This window comes from Pseudophryne corroboree, chromosome 1, assembly GCF_028390025.1.
Source record: "Pseudophryne corroboree isolate aPseCor3 chromosome 1, aPseCor3.hap2, whole genome shotgun sequence".
Lineage (NCBI taxonomy): Eukaryota > Metazoa > Chordata > Amphibia > Anura > Myobatrachidae > Pseudophryne > Pseudophryne corroboree.
In genome coordinates this window covers 1000175954-1000189406 of record NC_086444.1, presented here as the reverse complement: position 1 = coordinate 1000189406, position 13453 = coordinate 1000175954, and the positions used below count along the sequence as shown (strand labels likewise).

Here is a 13453-nt window from a genome sequence, read left to right as displayed (position 1 = left end):
TACAGTACATACTGCCTTTTCACAGTCGATATTTGGAAATTGCCCAGGCAGTGATCCTGATAATGACCCAATTAAAATTATCATTTGGAAGTTAACCCTGACTGCAGCAGCAAATATGTTAGCAGTTGGGCAAAACCATGTGCACTGCAAGGGGGGGGGGGGGCAGATATAACATTTGAATAGAGTTAGATTTGGGTGGTTTATTTTGTTTCTGTGCCGGGTAAATACTGGCTGCTTTATTTTTATATTGCAATTTAGATTTCAGTTTCAACACACCCCACCCAAATGTAACTCAGCCCCCCCCCCCTGCAGTGCACATGGGTAGTCATTCCGAGTTGTTCGCTCACTAGCTGCTTTTAGCAGCATTGCAAACACTAGGCCACCGCCCTCTGGTAGTGTATCTTAGCTTAGCAGAATTGCAAACGAAAGATTAGCAGAATTGCTACTGAATAATTCCTTGCAGTTTCTGAGTAGCTCCAGACCTACTCCTAGATTGCGATCACCTCGGTCCGTTTAGTTCCTGGTTTGACGTCACAAACACGCCCTGTGTTTGGACAGCCACTCCCCCGTTTCTCCAGCCACTCAAGCGTTTTTACCTGGCACGCCTGCATTTTTTAGCACACTCCCTGAAACCGCCAAGTTGCCGCCCAGAAACACCCACTCCTGTCAATCACACTACGATCACTCGAGCGTTGAAAAAACGTCGCTCAAGCTTGTGCAAATCTCCAAAGTTTAGTGTTAAATTACTAAGCGCATGCGCGCTGCGTACCATGCGCATGTGCATTTTCCACGTAATTGCTGCGTTGCGAAAAACGTCAACGAGCGAACAACTCGGAATGACCACCAGGGTTTTGCCAACTGCTAACAAATTTGCTGCTGCGATCAACTCTAAATTAGGCCCAGTGTGTGGTCACTTTTACCTACATATACAAGGCCCAGTTATGCTAGAAGCTGAACAAATTGCTCTAGTTTTATTTGGCTCTTTTATATATTTTACCAAATTGGAGAAGATAGGCCTGTTTGACAGCATACATAGGATGTTGCAGCTAAATATTTACCCATATAAGACAGCTTCACTGTTGCAAAGCTTTCTAATGGCTGTCACATGTGCTATATTAACATATAGGGGTATATGCAATTCACGGCGAATCGCGGCAATTTTTCGCCGTTTTCTAATTCGACTTAATTCGACAGGTGAATTCCGGAAGGTGGCTGCCGGAATTCACCATATTCAATGAAAAACGGGTTCGCCGGAATCGCGGTCGAAAATTGGCCGATTTGGCGGATTTTGCCGCGATTTTAAAAAACGGGAAAACCCCGGAAAAAAAAATGGCGTGGGGTCCCCCCTCCAAAGCATAACCAGCCTCGGGCTCTTCGAGCTGGTCCTGGTTCTAAAAATGCAGGGGAAAAATTGGGCAGGGATCCCCCGTATTTTTAAAACCAGCACCGGGCTCTGCGCCTGGTGCCAAAAATACGGGGGACAAAAAGAGTAGGGGTCCCCCGTATTTTTAACACCAGCATCGGGCTCCACTAGCTGGACAGATAATGCCACAGCCGGGGGTCACTTTTATGCCGTGCCCTGCGGCCGTGGCATTAAATATCCAACTAGTCACCCCTGGCCGGGGTACCCTGGGGGAGTGGGGACCCCTACAATCAAGGGGTCCCCCCCCCCTAGCCACCCAAGGGCCAGGGGTGAAGCCCGAGGCTGTCCCCCCCCATCCAATGGGCTGCGGATGGGGGGGCTGATAGCCTTTTGTGATAATAAAAAGATATTGTTTTTTCCAGTAGTACTACAAGTCCCAGCAAGCCTCCCCCCGCAAGCTGGTACTTGGAGAACCACAAGTACCAGCATGCGGGAGAAAAACGGGCCCGCTGGTACCTGTAGTACTACTGGAAAAAAAGTACCCAAATAAAAACAGTACACACACACCTTGATAGTAAAACTTTATTACACACTACCGACACACACATACTTACCTATGTTGACACGCCGACTGCCACGGTCTCCGACGATCCGAGGTACCTGTGAAAAAATTATACTCACCTTCCAGCGTCCAGAGGTAAATACAGGTCCAGAGATAATCCACGTACTTGGCAAAAAAAAAAAACGAACACCGATCCACCGGACTAAGAAAGGGGTCCCATGCTTTCACATCAGACCCCTTTCTCCCGAATGCCGGGACATCACGTGACTCCTGTCACTAAAGTCCCTTCAGCCAATCAGGAAGCGCTACTTCCGTGGCGCTCACCTGATTGGCTGTGCGCTGTCTGTGCTGTGACATCGCATCGCAAAGCCGCTCCATTACTTTCAATGGTGGGAACTTTGCGGGTAGCGGGGGGGTTAACCCGCGGTCAGCGGCTGACCGGCGGGTGACCTCACCGCTAGCCGCTAAGTTCCCACCATTGAATATAATGGACGGAGCTGTGCGATGCGCTGTCTGAGTTCAGACAGCGCACAGCCAATCAGGTGAGCGCAACGAAGTTGCGCTTCCTGATTGGCTTTAGAGACCTTTATGTGACAGCTGTCACTGACAGGTCTCATTCGTGGAAAGGGGTCTCGTGTCAGCATGGGACCCCTTTCAGTCCGGCATGGAGCGGGTGTTCGCTTTGTTTTTTTGCCAAGTACGTGGATGTATCTCTGGACCATGGCTGAGGTGAGTATATTGAACTTTTCTTTTCAGGTATCCGTGGATTCTACATGGAGAAGAGGACCGATGTCGGCGTGTGAACATAGGTAAGTATGTGTGTGTCGACGTATGAAATAAAGTTTTACTGTCGACGGTGTGCGTGTCCTGTTTTTATTTGGGTATTTTCTCTGACGTCCTAGTGGATGCTGGGAACTCCGTAAGGACCATGGGGAATAGCGGCTCCGCAGGAGACTGGGCACATCTAAAGAAAGCTTTAGGATCACCTGGTGTGCACTGGCTCCTCCCCCTATGACCCTCCTCCAAGCCTCAGTTAGATTTCTGTGCCCGACGAGAAGGGTGCACACTAGGGGCTCTCCTGAGCTCTTTGTGAAAGTTTTAGTTTAGGTTTATTATTTTCAGTGAGACCTGCTGGCAACAGGCTCACTGCATCGAGGGACTAAGGGGAGAAGAAGCGAACTCACCTGCGTGCAGAGTGGATTGGGCTTCTTAGGCTACTGGACATTAGCTCCAGAGGGACGATCACAGGTTCAGCCTGGATGGGTCACCGGAGCCGCGCCGCCGTCCCCCTTACAGAGCCAGAAGAGCGAAGAGGTCCGGAAAAATCGGCGGCAGAAGACGATCCTGTCTTCAGATAAGGTAGCGCACAGCACCGCAGCTGTGCGCCATTGCTCTCAGCACACTTCACACTCCGGTCACTGAGGGTGCAGGGCGCTGGGGGGGGCAGCGCCCTGAGACGCAATAAATCGATAAAAAAACCTTATATGGCTAAAATAAATGCATCACATATAACTCCTGGGCTATATGGATGCATTTAACCCCTGCCAAAACATACAGAAAAAGGATGATAAGGACGCCGAGAAAGGGGCGGAGCCTATCTCCTCAGCACACTGGCGCCATTTTCCCTCACAGCTCCGTTGGAGGGAAGCTCCCTGGCTCTCCCCTGCAGTCACTACACTACAGAAAGGGGTTAAAAAAGAGAGGGGGGCACAAATTAGGCGCAGTATATAACAATACAGCAGCTATAAAGGGAAAAACACTTATATAAGGTTATCCCTGTATATATATAGCGCTCTGGTGTGTGCTGGCAAACTCTCCCTCTGTCTCCCCAAAGGGCTAGTGGGGTCCTGTCCTCTATCAGAGCATTCCCTGTGTGTGTGCTGTGTGTCGGTACGTTGGTGTCGACATGTATGAGGAGAAAAATGATAAGGAGACGGAGTAGAGTGTCTGAAATTGTGTTGTCACCCCCTAGGGGGTCGACACCTGAGTGGATGTACTGTTGAAATTGCGTGACAGTGTCAGCTTTGTATAAAAGACAGTGGTTGACATGAGACAGCCGGCTACTCAGCTTGTGCATGTCCAGACGTCTCATACAGGGGCCCTAAAGCGCCCGTTACCTCAGATACAGATGCCGACAGGGGTACTGACTCCTGTGTCGACGGTGAAGAGACAACCGTGATTTCCAATAGGGCCACACATTGCATGATTGAGGCAATGGAAAAAGTTTACACTTTTCTGATAATATGAATACCACCAAAAAAAGGGGTATTATGTTTGGTGAGGAAAAACTTCCTGTAGTTTTCCTGAATCTGAGAAATAAAATGAGGTGTGTGTGATGATGCGTGGGTTACCCCCCGATAACAATTGATATTTTCTAAAAAGTTATTGGCAGTATACCTTTTCCCGCCAGAGGTTAGGGTGCGTTGGGAAACACCCCCTAGGGTGGATAAAGCGCTCACACGCTTGTAAAAACAAGGGCTCTACCCTCTCCTGAGATGGCCGCCCTTAAGGATCCTGCTGATAGAAAGCAGGAGCGTATCCTAAAATGTATTTACACACATACTGGTGTTATACTGCGACCAGCAATCGCCTCAGCCTGGATGTGCAGTGCTGGGTTGGCGTGGTCGGATTCCCTGACTGGAAATATGATATCCTAGATAAGGACAGTATATTATTGCCTATAGAGCAATTAAAAGATGCATTTCTATATATGCAGGATGCACAGCGGAATATTTGCCGACTGGCATCAAGTATAAGTGCGTTGTCCAATTATTCCAGTAAAATGGTCAGGTGATGCGGATTCCAAACGGCATTTGGAAGTATTGCCTTAAAAGAGGGGATGTACCCCAGGTCGCCTCTCAAAATAAGACGCCGTATTATCAGGCGCAGTCCTGGTTGGCAAGCGGACAAAAGGGTTCCTCTTTTCTGCTCGTGAAAAGGGAGAGGAAAATGGCTGCAGAGATCAGCCAGTTCCAAGGAACAGAAACCCTTTTCCGCCGCTGCCAAGCCCTCAGTATGACGCTAGGGCTTTACAAATTCAGGCACGGTGGGGTCCCGTTCTCAATGAATTTCAGTGCGCAGTGGGCTCACTCGCAAGTAGACCCCTGGATCCTTCAGATAATATTTCAGGGGTACAAATTGGAATTCGAGACGTATTCCCCTCGCCGTTTCCAAAAGTCTGTTTTACCGACGTCTCCCGCTGACAGGGAGGCAGTTTTGGAAGCCATTCACAAGCTGTATTCCCAGCAGGTGATAATCAAGGTACCCCTCCTGCAACAGGGAACGGGGTATTATTCCACACTATTGTGGTACCGAAGCCAGACGGCTCGGTGAGACCGATTTTAAAATCTAAAATCTTTGAACACTTGCATACAGAGGTTCAAATTCAAAATTGAGTCACTCAGAGCAGTGATTGCAAACCTGGAAGAAGGGGACTACATGATGTCTCGGGACATCAAGGAGGCTTACCTTCATGTCAAAATTTACCCTTCTCACCAAGGGTATTTCAGGTTATGGTACAGAACTGTATCAGTTCGGACGCTGCCGTAGGGATGGTCCACGGCACCCCGGGTCTTTACTGAAGTAATGACCGAAATGATGATATTCCTTCGAAGGAAGGGAATTTTAGTTATCCTTTACTTGGACGATTCCCTGATAAGGGTAAGATCCAGGGAACAGTTGGAGATCGGTGTAGCACTATATCAGGTAGTGTTGCGGCAGCACGATTGGATTTTCAATATTCCAAAAATCGCAGCTGGTTCCGACGACTTGTCTTCTGTTCCTAGGGATGATTCTGGACATAGTCCAGAAAGAAGGTGCTTCTCCCGGAGGAGAAAGCCAGGGAGTTATCCGAGCTAGTCAGGAACCTCCTAAAACCGAACCAAGTCTCAGTGCATCAATGCACAAGGGTTCTGGGTAAAAATGGTGGCTTCCTACGAAGCAATCCCATTCGGCAGATTCCACGCACAGTGGAACCTTCTGGACAAATGGTCCGGGTCGCATCTTCAGATGCTTCAGCGGATAACCCTGTCACCAGGGACAAGGGTATCCCTCCTGTGGTGGTTGCAGAGTGCTCATCTTCTAGAGGGCCGCAGATTCGGCATTCGGGACTGGGTCCTGGTGGCCACGGATGCCAGCCTGCGAGGCTGGGGAGCAGTCACACAGGGAAGGAATTTCCAGGGCTTATGGTCAAGCCTGGAGACATCTCTTCATAAAAACATTCTGGAACTAAGGGCCATTTACAATGCCCTAAGTCAAGCGAAACCCCTGCTTCAGGGTCAGGCGGTATTGATCCAATCGGACAACATCACGTCAGTCGCCCACGTAAACAGACAGGGCGGCACGAGAAGCAGGAGGGCAATGGCAGAAGCTGCAAGGATTTTCGCTGGGCGGAAAATCATGTGATAGCACTGTCAGCAGTGTTCATTCCGGGAGTGGACAACTGGGAAGCAGACTTCCTCAGCAGACACGACCTTCACCCGGGAGAGTGGGGACTTCACCCAGAAGTCTTCCACCTGATTGTAAACCGTTGGGAAAAACAAGAGGTGGACATAATGGCGTCCCGTCTAAACAAAAAACTAGACAGATATTGCGCCAGGTCAAGGGACCCTCAGGCAATAGCGGTGGACGCTCTGGTAACACCGTGGGTGTACCAGTCAGTGTATGGGTTCCCTCCTCTGCCCCTCATACCAAAAGTACTGAGAATCATAAGAAGGAGAGGAGTAAGAACTATACTCGTGGTTCCGGATTGGCCAAGAAGGACTTGGTATCCGGAACTTCAAGAGATGCTCACGGACGAACCGTGGCCTCTACCTCTAAGAAAGGACCTGCTCCAGCAAGGGCCTTGTCTGTTCCAAGACTTACCGCGGCTGCGTTTGACGGCATGGCGGTTGAACGCCGGATCCTGAAGATCCCTACCCTGGTCAAGGCCAGGAAAGACGTAACCGCAAAACATTATCACCGCATTTGGCGAAAATATGTTGCGTGGGGTGAGGCCAAGAAGGCCCCTACAGAGGAATTTCAACTGGGTCGTTTCCTCCATTTCCTGCAAACAGGACTGTCTATGGGCCTAAAATTAGGGTCCATTAAGGTTCAAATTTCGGCCCTGTCGATTTTCTTCCAAAAAGAACTGGCTTCAGTGCCTGAAGTTCAGACATTTGTAAAAGGGGTACTGCATATACAGTCTCCTTTTGTGCCTCCAGTGGCACCTTGGGGATCTCAATGTTGTGTTGAGTTTTCCTAAAGTCACATTGGTTTGAACCACTCACCACTGTGGACTTAAAATATCTCACATGGAAGTGACGAGTTAGCCCTGGTTTCAGCCAGGCGGGTGTCAGAATTGGCGGCTTTATCATATAAAAGCCCTTACTTAATAGTTCATTCTGAAAGGACAGAATTGAGGACTCGTCCTCAAATTTTCTACCTAAGGTGGTTTCTGCATTTCACATGAACCCACCTATTGTGGTACCTGCGGCTACTAAGGACTTGGAGGATTCCAAGTTGCTTGACGTGGTCAGGACCCTGAAAATACATGTTTCCAGGACGGCTGGAGTCAGAAAATCTGACTCGCTGTTTATCCTGTATGCACCCAACAAACTGGGTGCTTCTGCTTCTAAGCAGACGATTGCTCGTTGGATTTGTAGTACAATTCAGCTTGCACATTCTGTGGCAGGCCTGCCACAGCCAAAGATCTTAAAATGCCCACTCCACAAGGAAGGTGGGCTCATCTTGGGCAGCTGCCCGAGGGGTCTCGGCTTTACAACTTTGCCGAGCAGTTACTTGGTCAGGAGCAAATACGTTTGTAAAATTCTACAAATTTGATATCTTGACTGAGGAGGACCTGGAGTTCTCTCATTCGGTGCTGCAGAGTCATCCGCACTCTCCCACCCGTTTGGGAGCTTTGGTATAATCCCCATGGTCCTTACGGAGTTCCCAGCATCCACTAGGACGTCAGAGAAAATAAGAATTTACTTACCGATAATTCTATTTCTCGTAGTCCGTAGTGGATGCTGGGCGCCCATCCCAAGTGCGGATTGTCTGCAATACTGGTACATAATTATTGTTACCAAAAAATTCGGGTTATTGTTGTAGTGAGCCATCTTTTCTAGAGGCTCCTCTATTATCATGCTGTTAACTGGGTTCAGATCACAGGTTGTACAGTGTGATTGGTGTGGCTGGTATGAGTCTTACCCGGGATTCAAAATCCTTCCTTATTGTGTACGCTCGTCCGGGCACAGTATCCTAACTGAGGCTTGGAGGAGGGTCATAGGGGGAGGAGCCAGTGCACACCAGGTGATCCTAAAGCTTTCTTTAGATGTGCCCAGTCTCCTGCGGAGCCGCTATTCCCCATGGTCCTTACGGAGTTCCCAGCATCCACTACGGACTACGAGAAATAGAATTATCGGTAAGTAAATTCTTATTTTTTTCCCAGTAGTACTACAGGTACCAGCGGGCCCGTTTTTCTCCCGCATGCTGGTACTTTTGGTTCTCCAAGTACCAGCTTGCGGGGGAGGCTTGCTGGGACTTGTAGTACTGCTGGAAAAAACAATATTCTTTTTATTATCACAAAAGGCTATCAGCCCCCCCCCATCCGCAGCCCATTGGATGGGGGGGGACAGCCTCGGGCTTCACCCCTGGCCCTTGGGTGGCTGGGGGGGGGGACCCCTTGATTGAAGGGGTCCCCACTCCCCCAGGGTACCCCGGCCAGGGGTGACTAGTTGGATATTTAATGCCACGGCCGCAGGGCACGGCATAAAAGTGACCCCCGGCTGTGGCATTATCTGTCCAGCTAGTGGAGCCCGATGCTGGTGTTAAAAATACGGGGGACCCCTGCTCGTTTTGTCCCCCGTATTTTTGGCACCAGGCGCAGAGCCCGGTGCTGGTTTTAAAAATACGGGGGATCCCCTGTCAATTTTTCCCCCGCATTTTTAGAACCAGGACCAGCTCGAAGAGCCCGAGGCTGGTTATGCTTTGGAGGGGGGACCCCACGCCATTTTTTTTAAGGATTTTACTGTTCCAGCAATAAAAAAAAAAATATTTAAAAAAATATATAAATAATATTTGTGCCTCCCCAAAAAAAAAAAAAAGTACCTAATCCCTTCTAATATAAATAGGTATGCTATTCCTGAAAAAAAAAAACACCAAAAAAACATGTTTAAATTTTTTTTATTGTTTTCACCCTCCAAAGTGTGGCGGATTGAAAAAGACGAATTTGCTGTCTAAAAGCACTGCTGTCGAATTTCCAAACTTGAATTGAATATGCTTTGGTCGAATTGCAGCACTTGTATCATTGCAGAAAAGTCGAATTTGCAAAAATTCGAATTTCAAAAAGTCGAATTTTGAAAGTCCGTTTTTTTGGTCGGAAAGCACTGAATTGCATAGGCGAATTTTTTTTTTGGTCGAAAATGACCCGAAATTCGACACTTTCGGGAATTCGACCGCAATTGCATATACCCCGTAAGCTTTGTATAGATAAAATATTCATGCTCAAAATTAACATAACTTTCCAAAATAACATAATTGGACCATGTAAAGTACTATATCTATCGCTGTCTTTTACTTTGAGTCATAAAGCTTTTATTTTAGGAATGTTTGCATGCGTAGTCTTAAACAAGATTAGCGCAGTCTTTCTGCAGCGGGGTACACTGTGTTCCGCAGGGAATACATCGGGGTGTAGAGTTGGATCTTGATCCGAGGCACCAACAGGCTAAAGCTTTGACTGTTGCCAGAATGCATTGCACCACCTCCTCTATAACCCCGCTTCCCGGACACTGGAGCTCAGTTTGTAAGTTGGAGCCTGCAGAGCAGGTCACCTAACGGGGGCTGCGCTAGGCAGCCCTGAAAAGAACTGTTTTTCTCTAACGTCCTAGTGGATGCTGGGGACTCCGAAAGGACCATGGGGATTAGCGGCTCCGCAGGAGACTGGGCACAAAAGTAAAAAGCTTTAGGACTACCTGGTGTGCACTGGCTCCTCCCCCTATGACCCTCCTCCAAGCCTCAGTTAGATTTTTGTGCCCGAACGAGAAGGGTGCATGCTAGGTGGCTCTCCTGAGCTGCTTAGAGTAAAAGTTTAAATAGGTTTTTTTATTTTCAGTGAGTACTGCTGGCAACAGGCTCACTGCATCGTGGGACTAAGGGGAGAAGAAGCGAACTCACCTGCCTGCAGAGTGGATTGGGCTTCTTGGCTACTGGACATTAGCTCCAGAGGGACGATCACAGGTCCAGCCTGGATGGGTCCCGGAGCCGCGCCGCCGGCCCCCTTACAGAGCCAGAAGAGCGAAGAGGTCCGGAAAAATCGGCGGCAGAAGACGTTCCTGTCTTCAAATAAGGTAGCGCACAGCACCGCAGCTGTGCGCCATTGCTCTCAGCACACTTCACACTCCGGTCACTGAGGGTGCAGGGCGCTGGGGGGGAGCGCCCTGAGACGCAATAAAACACGGTTTAAACCTTATATGGCTAAAGAAATGCATCACATATAGCTCCTGGGCTATATGGATGCATTTAACCCCTGCCAGTTTTCCTAAAAAAAGTGGGAGAAAAGGCCGCCGTGAAGGGGGCGGAGCCTATCTCCTCAGCACACAAGCGCCATTTTCCCTCACAGCTCCGCTGGAAGGACGGCTCCCTGACTCTCCCCTGCAGTCCTGCACTACAGAAACAGGGTAAAACAAGAGAGGGGGGGGCACTATTTGGCAGTTAATATAAATACAGCAGCTATAAAAGGGAGAAACACTTATATAAGGTTATCCCTATACAGATATAGCGCTCTGGTGTGTGCTGGCAAACTCTCCCTCTGTCTCCCCAAAGGGCTCGTGGGGTCCTGTCCTCTATCAGAGCATTCCCTGTGTGTGTGCTGGGTGTCGGTACGATTGTGTCGACATGTATGAGGAGGAAAATTATGTGGAAGCGGAGCAATTGCCTGTTTTAGTGATGTCACCCCCTAGGGAGTCGACACCTGACTGGATGGTCGTATTTAAGGAATTACGTGACAATGTCAGCACTTTGCAAAAAACTGTTGACGACATGAGACAGCCGGCGAATCAGTTAGTGCCTGTCCAGGCATCTCAAACACCGTCAGGGGCTCTAAAGCGCCCGTTACCTCAGATGGTCGACACAGACCCAGACACGGATACTGACTCCAGTGTCGACGGTGAGGAGACAAACGTAATGTCCAGTAGGGCCACACGTTACATGATCACGGCAATGAAGGAGGCGTTGAACATTTCTGACACTACAAGTACCACACAAAAGGGTATTATGTGGGGTGTGAAAAAACTACCCGTAGTTTTTCCTGAATCAGATGAATTGAATGAGGTGTGTGATAAAGCGTGGGTTTCCCCCGATAAAAAACTGCTGATTTCTAATAAATTATTGGCACTATACCCTTTCCCGCCAGAGGTTAGGGCGCGTTGGGAAACACCCCCTAGGGTAGATAAGGCGCTCACACGCTTATCAAAACAAGTGGCGTTACCGTCTCCTGATACGGCCGCCCTCAAGGAACCAGCTGATAGAAGGCTGGAAAATATCCTAAAAGGTATATACACACATACTGGTGTTATACTGCGACCAGCAATCGCCTCAGCCTGGATGTGCAGCGCTGGAGTGGCTTGGTCGGATTCCCTGACTGAAAATATTGATACCCTGGATAGGGACAGTATATTATTAACTATAGAGCATTTAAAGGATGCATTACTATATATGCGAGATGCACAGAGGGATATTTGCACCCTGGCATCAAGAGTAAGTGCGATGTCCATTTCTCTGACGTCCTAAGTGGATGCTGGGGACTCCGTCAGGACCATGGGGATTAGCGGCTCCGCAGGAGACAGGGCACAAAAGTAAAAGCTTTAGGATCAGGTGGTGTGCACTGGCTCCTCCCCCTATGACCCTCCTCCAAGCCTCAGTTAGATTTTTGTGCCCGGCCGAGAAGGGTGCAATCTAGGTGGCTCTCCTAAAGAGCTGCTTAGAGTAAAAGTTTGTTAGGTTTTTTATTTTCAGTGAGTCCTGCTGGCAACAGGCTCACTGCTACGAGGGACTTAGGGGAGAGAAGTGAACTCACCTGCGTGCAGGATGGATTGGCTTCTTAGGCTACTGGACACCATTAGCTCCAGAGTGAGTCGGAACACAGGTCTCACCCTGGGGTTCGTCCCGGAGCCGCGCCGCCGACCCCCCTTGCAGATGCCGAAAAGTGAAGGTCCAGAAACGGCGGCAGAAGACTCTTCAGTCTTCATAAGGTAGCGCACAGCACTGCAGCTGTGCGCCATTGTTGTCAGCACACTTCATAGCAGCGGTCACTGAGGGTGCAGGGCGCTGGGGGGGGGCGCCCTGGGCAGCAATGATAGTACCTTATTCTGGCTAAAAATACATCACATATAGCCCCTGGGGGCTATATGGATGTATTTAACCCCTGCCAGGTCTCAGAAAAACGGGAGAAGAAGCCCGCCGAAAAGGGGGCGGGGCCTATTCTCCTCAGCACACAGCGCCATTTTCCCTCACAGAAATGCTGGTGGGAAGGCTCCCAGGCTCTCCCCTGCACTGCACTACAGAAACAGGGTTAAAACAGAGAGGGGGGGCACTTATTTGGCGATATGTGTATATATATATATATATATATATATATATATATATATATAATATATATAATATATATATATTAAAATGCTATAAGGGAAAAACACTTATATAAAGGTTGTCCCTGTATAATTATAGCGTTTTTGGTGTGTGCTGGCAAACTCTCCCTCTGTCTCCCCAAAGGGCTAGTGGGGTCCTGTCCTCTATCAGAGCATTCCCTGTGTGTGTGCTGTGTGTCGGTACGTGTGTGTCGACATGTATGAGGACGATGTTGGTGAGGAGGCGGAGCAAATTGCCTGAAATGGTGATGTCACTCTCTAGGGAGTCGACACCGGAATGGATGGCTTATTTAAGGAATTACGTGATAATGTCAACACGCTGCAAGGTCGGTTGACGACATGAGACGGCCGGCAAACAAATTAGTACCTGTCCAGGCGTCTCAAACGCCGTCAGGGGCTGTAAAACGCTCATTTACCTCAGTCGGTCGACACGGACACTGACTCCAGTGTCGACGGTGAAGAAACAAACGTATTTTCCTTTAGGGCCACACGTTACATGTTAAGGGCAATGAAGGAGGTGTTACATATTTCTGATACTACAAGTACCACAAGAAGGGTATTATGTGGGGTGTGAAAAAACTACCTGTAGTTTTTCCTGAATCAGATAAATTAAATGAAGTGTGTGATGATGCGTGAGTTTCCCCCGATAGAAAATTATTGGCGGTATACCCTTTCCCGCCAGAAGTTAGGGCGCGTTGGGAAACACCCTTTAGGGTGGATAAGGCGCTCACGCTTATCAAAACAAGTGGCGGTACCGTCTCCAGATAGGGCCGCCCTCAAGGAGCCAGCTGAGAGGCTGGAAAATATCCTAAAAAGGTATATACACACATACTGGTGTTATACTGCGACCAGCGATCGCCTCAGCCTGGATGTGCAGCGCTGGGGTGGCTTGGTCGGATTCCC

At 48.9% G+C, this 13453-nt stretch overlaps 1 protein-coding gene across 1 annotated transcript in view; it reads left to right on the top strand.

The window, feature by feature from the left end:
* Window positions 1-13453, top strand: part of LOC134921964 (histone PARylation factor 1) — a 187755-nt gene that overhangs the window by 94218 nt on the left and 80084 nt on the right. The gene's annotated exons all lie outside the window — the stretch shown is intronic.